General features: G+C 40.3%; 1 long non-coding RNA gene across 1 annotated transcript; it reads left to right on the top strand.

Annotated features, from left to right (window-relative positions):
- The first annotated feature begins 283 nt into the window (after positions 1 to 283).
- Positions 284 to 11,825, top strand: LOC129657556 (uncharacterized). The gene is made up of 3 exons (XR_008716797.1): positions 284 to 418; positions 1,962 to 2,018; positions 9,056 to 11,825. It is a non-coding gene; the product is annotated as an uncharacterized LOC129657556 (long non-coding RNA).
- Positions 11,826 to 12,237: the final 412 nt, after the last annotated feature.

The following is a 12,237-nucleotide window of genomic DNA, read 5'->3' as shown; positions in this document are numbered from 1 at the left end:
CCTGGCCCAACTGGCAACCTACTCCAGTATTCTTGCCTGGGAAATCTCATGGACAGAGGAGCCTGGTAGGCTTCAGTCCATGGGGTCGCAAAAATCAGACACAACTGAGCACTCGCACACACGTGCGCGTGCACACACACACACACATACACACACACTGGCCCAACTGGCAGGGAGCTCTGGAGTGAGAAGAGCCCATTGGCCAGCCTTACTTTGTCCCCAGATGCATGCACACAGAAAAGGTGTGATCTACAGTGAGATGGCTCTTCCCAGCTGAGGCAGATCTGAAAGGAGCTGGCAGCTGAAAGCTGTTCGCTCATTGCATCCCCTACAGCTGGCAGCAGCTCCTGGAAGGACCTGCCCATGCAGTTCCCTATCTACCACCATCACTGGGTAGAGAAAGGCTGTCTGCAAAAAGGTGAGATTGACCCAATACATCAACAAAACCAGACCTGAGGGACAGAAAAAGAAACCCAAAAAGAGGCTCGAGTCTGTAGACGCAGCTGCAACTGAGGCCAGAGCCGTTCTTACCATTCTTAGCTGTTGCTGTTTACTCACTACGTCGTGTCTGGCTCTTTGCGACCCCATGGACTGTAGCCCGCCAGGCTCCTCTGTCCATGGGATTCTCCAGGCAAGAATACTGGGATGGGTTGCCCTTTCCTTCTCCTAGGGATCTTCCTGACTCAAGGATCGAACCTGTATCTCTTGCGGCTCCTGCATTGGCAAGCAGATTCTTTACCACTGCTCCACCTAGGAAGCCCCACCATCCTTAGTTACTTGAGCCAATAAATTCCCTTTTTTTGTCTTAGTTACTTTAGCCATGTCAGTCAGGGTTAGCACAGTACTGTTTAAGGCAATAATTGATTCAAAAGAAGTGATAGAACTTGACAGAGTTGGGGAGTATTGATGAGGGGCTAAGACAGTATCCATGGTGATGCACATGGAAGAGGTGATGGGCTGCAATGACTAATCTTAAAGCAAGAACCAAGAAGAGCAAGAATTTTCAGAGAAATTTCCAGCATTTAGCTGAGGTGATAGCTCCATTCTTCTCGAATATTTGTACAGATGGGGAGTAAAGGAACAGGTGGAAAGGGGAGGGATTTATGTGAAAAATACAAAGGTTTATAACATACTACATTTTGAGTGCATCCAATGGACTTATTTAAAATCTAAAATGCTAGCTCATAAATTTTCAGTGAAAAATATTCTTACCCGATTGGTAGGAAAACTTAAAACAGCTGATCAGCTGAGGAGTTTTTCTGGTCAGAAGGGCTAAATTCAAATCAGAAATTTGCTTGAGTCAGGATTCAAAATTTAAATAATGCTTTTAAGGGACTTCTTGGTGGTCCAGTGGTTAAGACTCTGTGTTTCCAATGCAGGGGGTGTGGGTTCAATCCCTGATCAGGGAGCTATTATAAGATACCACATGCTGTGCTGGTGTAGCCAAAAGAAAATAAAAAATAAAATCAATTGCATTCTTTAAAAAAAATGATGCTTATAAATTGTCATGCAGCATTGATACTCATCTTCATTACAAGGATAGATCTTGCAAGAACACTTGAAAACTTTGTCAGCTGGCTAGGACAGTAGTGTTCTTGGACAGTAGTAGCAAAAACCTGGAAAACACTTACTCATCACTTCGCTTTTTATTACCCATGACTTAATGCAGATTTATTTGTTGGTTTATCATTACATTATTATCTCAAGACATACATTTTCCAACCTTATACTCTATACGTTTTAGGAAAATTATTTTCTCCCAACATCTAGGGGCTAGATGTTGCTTCATTTTGCCTCCTAAGATACTTTATATGAAATCACCCTATGAGACCAATACAAGGAAAATAAATTTTATTTACATGAATCTTCATTTATAGAAAGCTGAACTTACTGGACTTTTCACTACATTTTAGGGTTCATCTTCCTCTAATGCTGATTACCCTTATTTTACATTCCTATAGGTGTATGAGTAGTGAAGACAAGAGGAAGACAAAAACCATGGAGGAGCTCATGATGGGGTAATGCTTGTTTTATTAGATTCCAACACCTAGAAATTAAGCTAGCACATGCTATATATACTTTTTTCCTCATTTCATCTCCAATTATAGAATTGGCATCTGTATGGGAGGAATTAGTGATACAACACTTCTTATATTGATGATATGTATTTATTCATTCTACAACAGACATTATTGTGAGTTAAGTGTTGCCCCAACTTATACCTGTCTAGAAAAATGTGGAATTCAAAGGTGTATACAAAGAAAAACTGTTGGATAATTGTGGGCACCGAACATAAGTATTTATACTCAGAGGAGATCCTCATTATAGTACCTCAACCTCCTCTTCTTCAACTTACTCCTTTCCCATTTAACTCATTTCAGACAGTGTGAAACCTTCTTTGTCATGGCTTCATACTGTGTGAAGTCACCTTCTATTCTCAGTAGGACCTCTAGTCACTTAACTCTTCCCAGTTCACATAACAGATTATCAATGGGAAAAATATTGTTTTCAAAGGGACAAGTTATTAAGTACATGCTGGGCAAGAACATCTCAGATATTAGAATGGTTTGTGGTACCTTCAAAGGGCCACAGTAAAAAAGCAGATGGACAGTACACTACATCTTTGATGATCAAATTTCATGAGGAGAATAACCAGGAAAAACATGTCCAAAAAGGCACCTTAGGGAATGGTAATGGGCAAAAAAAAGGATCTGAGAAATACTGAGCTAGAACAAATACCTACCTGAATATTTGATTAAATCAATACTGACTTTACCCCCCCCCCCTTTAACCCTCAATCCCTGTGATTTGTAGTATCTGATCCAATGTTGTCTGCTGCTAAGTCACGTCAGTCGTGTCCAACTCTGTGCGGCCCCATAGACGGCAGCCCACCAGGCTTCGCCATCCCTGGGATTCTCCAGGCAAGAACACTGGAGTGGGTTGCCATTTCCTTCTCCAATGCTTGAAAGTGAAAAGTGAAAGGGAAGTTGCTCAGTCACGTCTGACTCTTCGTGACCCCATGGACTGCAGCCCACCAGGCTCCTCTGTCCATGGGATTCTCCACAAGAGTACTGGAGTGGGTCGCCAGTGCCTTCTCCTAGTAGACATAAAATGTGAGCTTCGTATAGAATTTAAAATGTTCTCTACATGCTTAGTCGCTCAGTCGTCTCCCACTCTTTGTGACCCTTTGGACTGTTGCCCACCAGGCTACACTGTCCATTGTATTTTTCAGGCAAGAATACTGGAGTGGGTTACCATTTCCTCCTCCATGGGATCTTTCCCACCCAGGAATCAAATCCGAGTCTCCTGGATTGCCTGCATTGTAAGCAGATTCTTTACTTGCTGACCTTAGGGAATTGATTGCATTAAAAAGTGAAAAAAATAGGTGAAATTGATTTGAATAGTATATTTGACTATTTAACTATATAATAGTATATTTGACTATTTTGGATATATTTAACCCAATATATCCAAAATACTCAACACATAACCAATATAATAATTATTAAATATCTTACATTTTTTGTGTGTGTGGGCTAAATCTTCAAAATCCTGTGTGTATTTTATACTTATAGTACATTTGAATTTAAAAGTTAATTTTCATTGAAATTACTTGATCTGTTTTTAGATTTCATAACATTTATAGCTAAAGAGTAGAATCACATATCCAAGTTACTCTAAACATATTTAAATGTTTCCAATAGCCAAAAAAAAGTATCAGTATTTTAATCCGAATACTTAAGATGAAGTGAAATAAAAATCTCAGTTTCTCAGTCATACCAGCTAGATTTTAAGTGTGCTCAAAAGCACTATATCTAATGGTGACTATATATATATAGAGTCATATAAATATACAGTATATATACATATAGTATATACAACCATATATATAAACTGTATATATACATATATATACAGATCCCTGACCAGGGATTGAACATATGCCCAATGACTCTTGAGTGGAATCCTAACCACTGGACTGGTTTGGCCTATTATTCCCTCACAGTTCTCTTTTGCTTTTTCTTTTCTGGATTGCTGGATATAAATGCTTTGAAGATATAGAACTGTAAGATGCTAGCTTAAGACATACATATGATATAAAAATTCATGTAAGTCCTTACTGTTATTCAGTTCAGTTCAGTTCAGTCGCTCAGTCGTGTCCGACTCTTTGCAACCTCATGAATCGCAGCACACCAGGCCTCCCTGTCCATCACCAACTCCCGGAGTTCACTGAGACTCACATGCATTGAGTCGGTGATGCCGTCCAGCCATCTCATCCTCTGTCATCACCTTCTCCTCCTACCCCCAATCCCTCCCAGCATCAGAGTCTTTTCCAATGAGTCAACTCTTTGCATGAGGTGGCCAAAGTACTGGAGTTTCAGCTTTAGCATCATTCCTTCCAAAGAAATCCCAGGGCTGATCTCCTTCAGAATGGACTGGTTGGATCTCCTTGCAGTCCAAGGGACTCTCAAGAGTCTTCTCCAACATCACAGTTCAAAAGCATCAATTCTTCGGCATTCTTCACAAACTCTCACATCCATACATGACCACTGGAAAACCCATAGCCTTGACTAGATGAACCTTTGTTGGCAAAGTAATGTCTCTGCTTTTTAATGTGCTATCTAATTTGGTCATAACTTTCCCTCCAAGGCAGTTGTATATGTCTTGTGGACTTCTTTGCACACAGATAGCTTCTAACACACTTTAGTATCACAATTTCTCTATTCTGACTTCAGGGAAAACAACACAAATTAAAGATGGCTTTCTTTCACACTGAGCTCAAATGCAGTCTCAAAATACTTTTTATAGGTTACTTCTCTTAAGATAGCGTTTTGGTCAACTACAATAAATCAACTGGAGTTACCATAAAAGTTGAAAGCATTTTGCCATTCATGTCTTTGTTCATCCCACCATATTTCTTTCCAGAACATGTTTTAAGTGAAGATAATGGGTTTTAGATGAGAATATAAAATGATACATGGGCATTAGAAGGCAAGCACCATAGCATATGAGTAAAAAGCAAATTCCCTGAGGGAAAACAGACTGGGAATTGAATCCATTTTTACCACTTATCATCTGTACAATTTTGGACAAGTCATCTACTTTCCCTGAGTCTTATTTCCTTATTTTAAGAATTGGAATAATAACAACCACTTTGCAGGATTATTATAATAATTAAAAAGTATAGAACATGTCATGCATTAGGACAGAGGCTGGCACATTGTAAGCATTCAAATTAAATTAATACCTATCATTTTGAGAAAATTAAATATCTTATTTGCTAAGTGCTCAGTGCTCATATTCTTGGGCTTGCAAACTGGTTTGTTAACTTCTTGGAAGGAGAAATTATGTGCCATAAACATCTTTTATTCTTTTCAGAGGTTAGCAAAATTCTAACCATAGGGTTTGACCTTCAGTGACTACTGAATGAAGGAATCAGTGTCTCCATAAACTTATAATTGCTCTCATAATATTTGAAAGATGAATTTGCCTATTCAGGTCAAAATAGCTATTAAATTCAGACTGAGAAAATGACTATGACAGAGTAGGGGAAAATGGTAAAGACTTGGGGGGCAGACAGTTTCACAGAGGAATGACAGCAAGTTGAAGTGTCTTTGCATCAGAAAATAGGAGGTAGTTAGTGTTAGTCACTCAGTCATATCTGACTCTTTGTGACCCCATGGACTAGCTCACCAGGCTCATCTTTCCATGGGATTCTCCGAGCAAGAATACTGGAGTTGGTTGCTATTTCCTTCTCCAGGGGATCTTCCTGACCCAGGGATCGGACCTGGGTCTCCTGCATTGCAGGCAGATTCTTTACCGTCTGAGCTACCAGGGAAGCCAGGAAGTAGTTAAGTAGGAATTATTTAGAGAAAGGTCTGCACTAGATGCCAATGTTTGATCCCTGGGTTGGAAAGATCCCCTGCAGTAGGAAATGGTACGTCACTCCAATATTCTTGCTTGGAGACTTCCATGGACAGAAGAGCCTGGTGGGCTACAGTCCATGGGGTTGCAGAGTCAGGCACGACTGAGCATGCATATACACAGGTTCTGGTACTTCTTGGAACCCTAGCATGGCCTAGTTGGGGAACACATGGTTAAGAAATCAGCAGAGGGACAGCCTGGGGATCAATTACTTTCAAGTATATTTGGTGTCATGTAGTAGAAATTCAGCTACTGAGACAAATTTGTAGTGGGATTTTAACATCTTGAAAGGACTATGAGGGGGTAAGTCAGGAAAATAAATAAAACACAGTAGTAGTCAGTAAATCCAGAGAAAGACTCACTGCCATCAACTAAACTACCATGATTTTTCACTTGTATTATGGCAATAATTTTCTATATGATGCCTCCTCTTCCCTTTCTCATCTTTCTCTCCTTCCTTCCCTTTCTCCATGTGGTAGCTGGAATCAAATTTCCAAAATACAAAATCAATCCTACATGTTCCTTTAGTTTATACTCTTCAACGGCTCCACATTGTTCTTTTTTTTTTTTTTTTTTTTTTTTAATTTTATTTTATTTTTAAACTTTACATAACTGTATTAGATTTGCCAAATATCAAAATGAATCTGCCACAGGTATACATGTGTTCTTAAAATTCAAATTCTCCAATATGACCTGCTGTTTCCCGTAAAATCTATTCCTTCTTAATTCTCTGGCCTCATCTATTGTATCAGTCAGCATGAATTTAAAATCCAGCTGTGTTAAACTCTTTCCAGATCCTCTTAAAGGACACCTGTCACGGTCTCTCTTACTTCTGAGTTTTGCCAAGACTGTTCCTTCTGTCAGGAGTATGTTACCTCTTTCTGGTGCCAAAATAATTTTCTGAGCATCCTTTGGGTCTTGGGCAGAAGGTGGTTCTTCTGGGAAACTCAAATCTGCCAAGTTTGGATTAGTTGCTCCTGTACTTCCTTTCGGAGAAGGAACTGGCGACCCACTCCAGTACTCTTGCCTGGAAAATCCCATGGACCAAGGAGCCTGGTGGGCTGCAGTCCATGGGGTCGTGAAGAGTCGGACATGACTGAGCGACTTCCCTTTCACTTTTCACTTTCATTCATTGGAGAAGGAAATGGCAGCCCACTCCAGTGTTCTTGCCTGGAGAATCCCAGGGAAGGGGGATCCTGGTGGGTTGCCGTCCATGGGGTTGCACAGAGTCCGACACGACTCACGTGACTTAGTAGCAGCTGCAGTATTTCCTTTCATGGATGTCCTCCTTCTTCCTTGTGCCTTTGATCCCCCCCAACCCCTCCCACTCCCAGCTCTATAAGGACAGAAATTGTGTAAATCCTATTCAATTATATCACCAGGGCTCAACATACATAAGGTGTTCAATACATTTTTTTTGAATGATAGATGTGTGCTGAAGCTGATTTACAAGGAATAAGGCTGGACCCTGGTTCTAGGCAATAACACCACAGGGCAAGTAGCTAGTCTGGGCAGAGGCCAAGTTTTGAATTACTGGACAGAGGTTACAAGAGGTTTCCTTGATTATATTAAAAAGTTGGACACAGATAAATTAAAAGGCCTATCTCTGAAGGTTCAGTTCAGTCACTCAGTCATGTCCGATCCCATGGATTGCAGCATTCCAGACCTCCCTGTCCATCACCAAATCCTGCAGTTTACTCAAACTCATGTCCATTGAGTCGGTGATGCCATCCAACCATCTCATCCTCTGTTGTCCCCTTCTCTTCCTGCATTCACTCTTTCCCAGCATCAGGGTCTTTTCTAATTCATCAGCTCTTTGCATCAGGTGGCCAATGTACTAGAGCTTCAGCTTCAGCATCAGTCCTTCCAGTGAATATTCAGGACTGATTTCCTTTAGGATAGACTGGCTGGATCTCCTTGCAGTCCAAGGGACTCTCATGAGTCTTTTCCAATACCACAGTTCAAAAGCATCAATTCTTCAGCGCTCAGCTTTCTTTATGGTCCAACTCTCACATCCATACATGACTACTGGAAAAACCATAGCTTTGACTAGACAGATCTTTGTTGACAAAGTAATGTCTCTGCTTTTTAATATGCTGTCTAGGTTGGTCATAGCTTTTCTTCCAAGGAGCAGGAGTCTTTTAATTTCATGGCTGCAATCACCATCTGCAGTGATTTTGGAGTCCAAGAATATAAAGGTTAAAGAGATATAAAGAACTGAGTGGGCCTCCCTGGTGGCTCAGATGGTAAAGAATGTGCCTGTAATGCAAGAGACATGGGTTTGGATCCCTGGGTCAGGAATATCCCCTGGAGAAGGAAATGTCAACCCACTTCAATACTTTTGCCTGAAGAATCCCATGAACAGAGGAGCCTAGAGGGCCACAGTCCATGGGGTCCAAAAGAGACAGACACAACTGACAAGTGTGTGCATGCATGTGCGCACACACACATAACACACACACAACCAAGTAGGGACTTCCCTGATGCTCTTGTGGCTAAGATTCCATGCTCTCAATTCAGGGGGCCTGGGTTCTATCCCAGGGAACTATTAATACATCCCACATGCTGCACATCACAGTGAAGATCCAGACTGCAGGAACTAAGACTCAACACAGCCAAATAAATAAATATATTTATTAAAAAAAAAAGAACCAAGAAGATTTTTATAAACACATTGTAAGGTCCAGCTGTGGCTAGGGTGGAGTGTTGTGGTTGTCTATCCACCCAGCCTAGCTTTTATTTTACCTTTCTTGAAAAATGTTCTCTCTCATAGTGCCCTATAGTTTTTCTTTAAAACCCTTGTCAGAATTTGTTTATTTTGTTTTATATCGTGTTTCTCACTGAGATCATTACATATAAGCACAATGAAGGCAGACGTTTATTTACTGGACTTGTCAAATTGTGTTCTCTAACATCTAACATAGAACTGACATATATCAGGAACTGAAAAATATTTTTTAAATTACTGATTAAATGCACTGAACTTTTATATCCTGAGTGTCTTCAAGTTTTGTCAGAAACTAGAAATTATTCTAGTATTTGTGTAGGGATAAAATTAACCCAGATCATTAGAATGAGTGTGGGAGAGAAAGCCTGGAAGGTTATTATTTAGCAAGTTTGAAATCTGCAGGATTACTGGAGAGCCACTTTCTGCGATCCTAGCTGCATGGAGTTGTGAAGTGGGCTATTCTCAGGAGGATGGCTGGAGCCACTGGAAGCTTCTGTTGATGATCTCAGCTGCCTGCTTATAGCAGGTGATTCCTGGGAGAAGCGCCGAAAGCCAAAGAGTGCTGCCAGCAATGATCTCATCTGCCTGCAAACAGCTGCTGCTGAGAAAAAGGCTTCTTCTCTTTAAAATCTTTGTGAATGTCTCATTGGCAGGATCTAACCTTGAATGATGCCGAAAAGAGATTCTGGGACATGTAGTTCCACAATGTAGACTGGAGTGAGAGTTAAGTTGATGAAAGGCAATTCAACACACTGAGTCATTAGGAGGGAGCTCCTAATTAAAGATACACCAGACTGAAAGCTTCATGATGAGAAAGATTTACTTTAAAAAAATTGATATATCCCCAGCAGTTGGGTGCTTATGGCTGATGGCTAGCTGAGCAACACTGAATCATATTCTCCTTCCACAGTGTATGTAGACTTGTTTCTGGTGGGTGGCTACCAGTCTACTTTTCCTAGCTTCCCATGCATCTAAGTGAGACCATGTAACTGGTTCTTGCCAAGGCACTGAGAACAGAAGGGATGTGTATCTATTATGAATTAAGGTGGATAGGTGCCAGGACCTCAACTTTATGAGATCTCTTTCTTTTTGCTGTGGTCTGGCTGAGTGTAAAGCATTGGGAAGAAGACTCTGAGGATACCCTAGGACAAGGCAGAGTCACTGATGGGACTATCTGGGATCTTTTGTCATCATTTAAATGAAAACTGCTGATCAGGAATATCTGATTTGACTTTGTATTTAAGAACTAAATCAGTTTGTATAAAACCAATGAAATTTTGGGGTTGCTTGTCATAATACTTGGTCACTCTTAAATTCTTAAGAAATATTCAATGACTAAATGAGTAAAGTAGAAAGGTTTACCATGCCCTTTGCAAATTCTTCCCTAGGGGCTTCCCTGGTGGCTCAGATAATAAAGAACCAGGCTGCAATGCAGGAGGTCTGGGTTCGATCCCTGGGTTGGGAAGATCCAACTGTTCTGTGTGCTTCTTCCCTCAACTCCTTATACACTCCCCAAATGTTGTTCAAACATATGACAAAGAGAGTTTGGTAACTAATTAGAAAGGGTCTCCCATTGTTAGAAACTGAAACCTCTTTGAAACACAACTTTCTGATTGAGACTTTGTAGAAAAAAACAATCATAACAGGAGATAGACGTGTCATAACTAGCATAACGTAACTAATTGCTTGCTTAACACCCAGAACTACCAGTAAATAATTTAAGTTTAGAATTCCTACTGGAAAAACTAAAGATAAGTAAGGATCCTGGAAGCCTGTAATATACCTGAAATTTCACTCCAGTCTTATAATAGGATCAAGTATTGAGAATTAGCCAGGTAACTATTCTCTGATAAATCTTCCCATTCCTGTACTAAATCATTTTCATCCTAGAAGCAGAGATAAAAATAATAGACAACAAGAGCGAAGTGAAAGGCACTTACAGCAAGTGCTTTCCATGTACCACTGGCTATTAATTCCATACCCATAACAATATGCTCTCATTATTATTATGCCACCTTTATGATGAGAAAACTGGTGTTCAGAGAGAAAAGTGGGAGTGAAGAGGAGTAAATCAGGAGCTGGGGCTGAACATACACACACTGCTATATACAAGATAGGTAACCAGCAAGGACCTTCTGTACAGTACAGGGACCTCCACTCAGTGTTCTGTGATAACCTATATGAGAAAAGAATCTTAAAAAAAAAAAATATATATATATATATATATATATAAACTGAATCTCTTTGCTGCACGCCTGAAAATAGCACAACATTGTGAACCAACTATATTCCAATAAAATTAAAAAAAAAAACCCTGTGCTCAGAGAGAAATATTCCTAAGGCCACATAGCTATTTAATACTTTTCTTTGATCTAGAAGGTAATCTATGTATTTGTTGATGATTTGTCTCATATAGTCACTACCCATAGGAGGAAGTTTTCATACACTTTTTGCAAGTTGCATTTGGTCTTTATTTTCTTTACTAAATACCATGCTAAAGATTTGGCAAGATATTTCTCTTGATTTCATGTTTTTCATTTTATACTCCTTTCTCTACTTCTGTACACTGCATTTATAATAGAATTGATCTGCCTTTTCCCGCTCATTGCTTTAAAAATCAGAGGCCATTTGGTTAAAGTGGTCTCATTGATTTAGGGACTGAAAAATGTTATCTTAATTTCCTTCTCAGATCATTTTAGAACCTTAAAACTAGAAATTAAAAGGGCTTTCTTGGAATTTCCCTGGTGGTTCAGTCATTAAGAATCTGCCTTCCAATGCAGGGTTCATGGGTTCGATCCCTGGTAGGGGAACTTAAGTTACCACATACTGTGGGGCAACCAAGCCCCTGTGTGGCAACTACTGAGCCTGTGAGTTCTGGAGTTCGAGCACCAAAAGGAAAGATCTCACCATTAAGAACTGACATCAGCCAAATGCATACATACATACATATTTTTTAAGGGTCTTTCTTGAAGAAATTGTGTTTATAACTGCAAACTTCAGTTCCATGTCTATGTCAAACTTTCACAAAATAAAAACTAAATAAAATAAAGTGAGCATTTTAAGTTTGATCAACATGATCCAATAACAACTGCTGCTCTGAGTACAACTGCTATGGTTATTCTTCTTGTTGCTACAATTATTTATTGAATGCCCAGTCTTTTCACTCACCATACTAGGTGACTAATCTTTAAAATAACCCCATGAAATGAATATTATGATTTCTATTTTACAGGTGAGTAAGCTGAGGCTTGGAGAAGGCAATGGCACCCCACTCCAGTACTCTTGCCTGGCAAATCCCATGGGCGGAGGAGCCTGGTAGGCTGCAGTCCATGGGGTCACTGAGGGTCGGACACGACTGAGCGACTTCACTTTCACTTTTCGCTTTCATGCATTGGAGAAGGAAATGGCAACCCACTCCAGTGTTCTTGCCTGGAGAATCCCAGGGATGGGGGAGCCTGGTGGGCTGCCGTCTATGGGGTCGCACAGAGTCGGACACGACTGAAGCGACTTAGCAGTAGCAGTAGCAGCAAGCTGAGGCTAGGGCTTCCCTGGAGGCTCAGTGGTAAAGAATCTGCCTGCCAGGG

Source organism: Bubalus kerabau, chromosome 7, assembly GCF_029407905.1.
Source record: "Bubalus kerabau isolate K-KA32 ecotype Philippines breed swamp buffalo chromosome 7, PCC_UOA_SB_1v2, whole genome shotgun sequence".
Lineage (NCBI taxonomy): Eukaryota > Metazoa > Chordata > Mammalia > Artiodactyla > Bovidae > Bubalus > Bubalus kerabau.
This window is presented reverse-complemented; position numbering and strand designations above follow the sequence as displayed.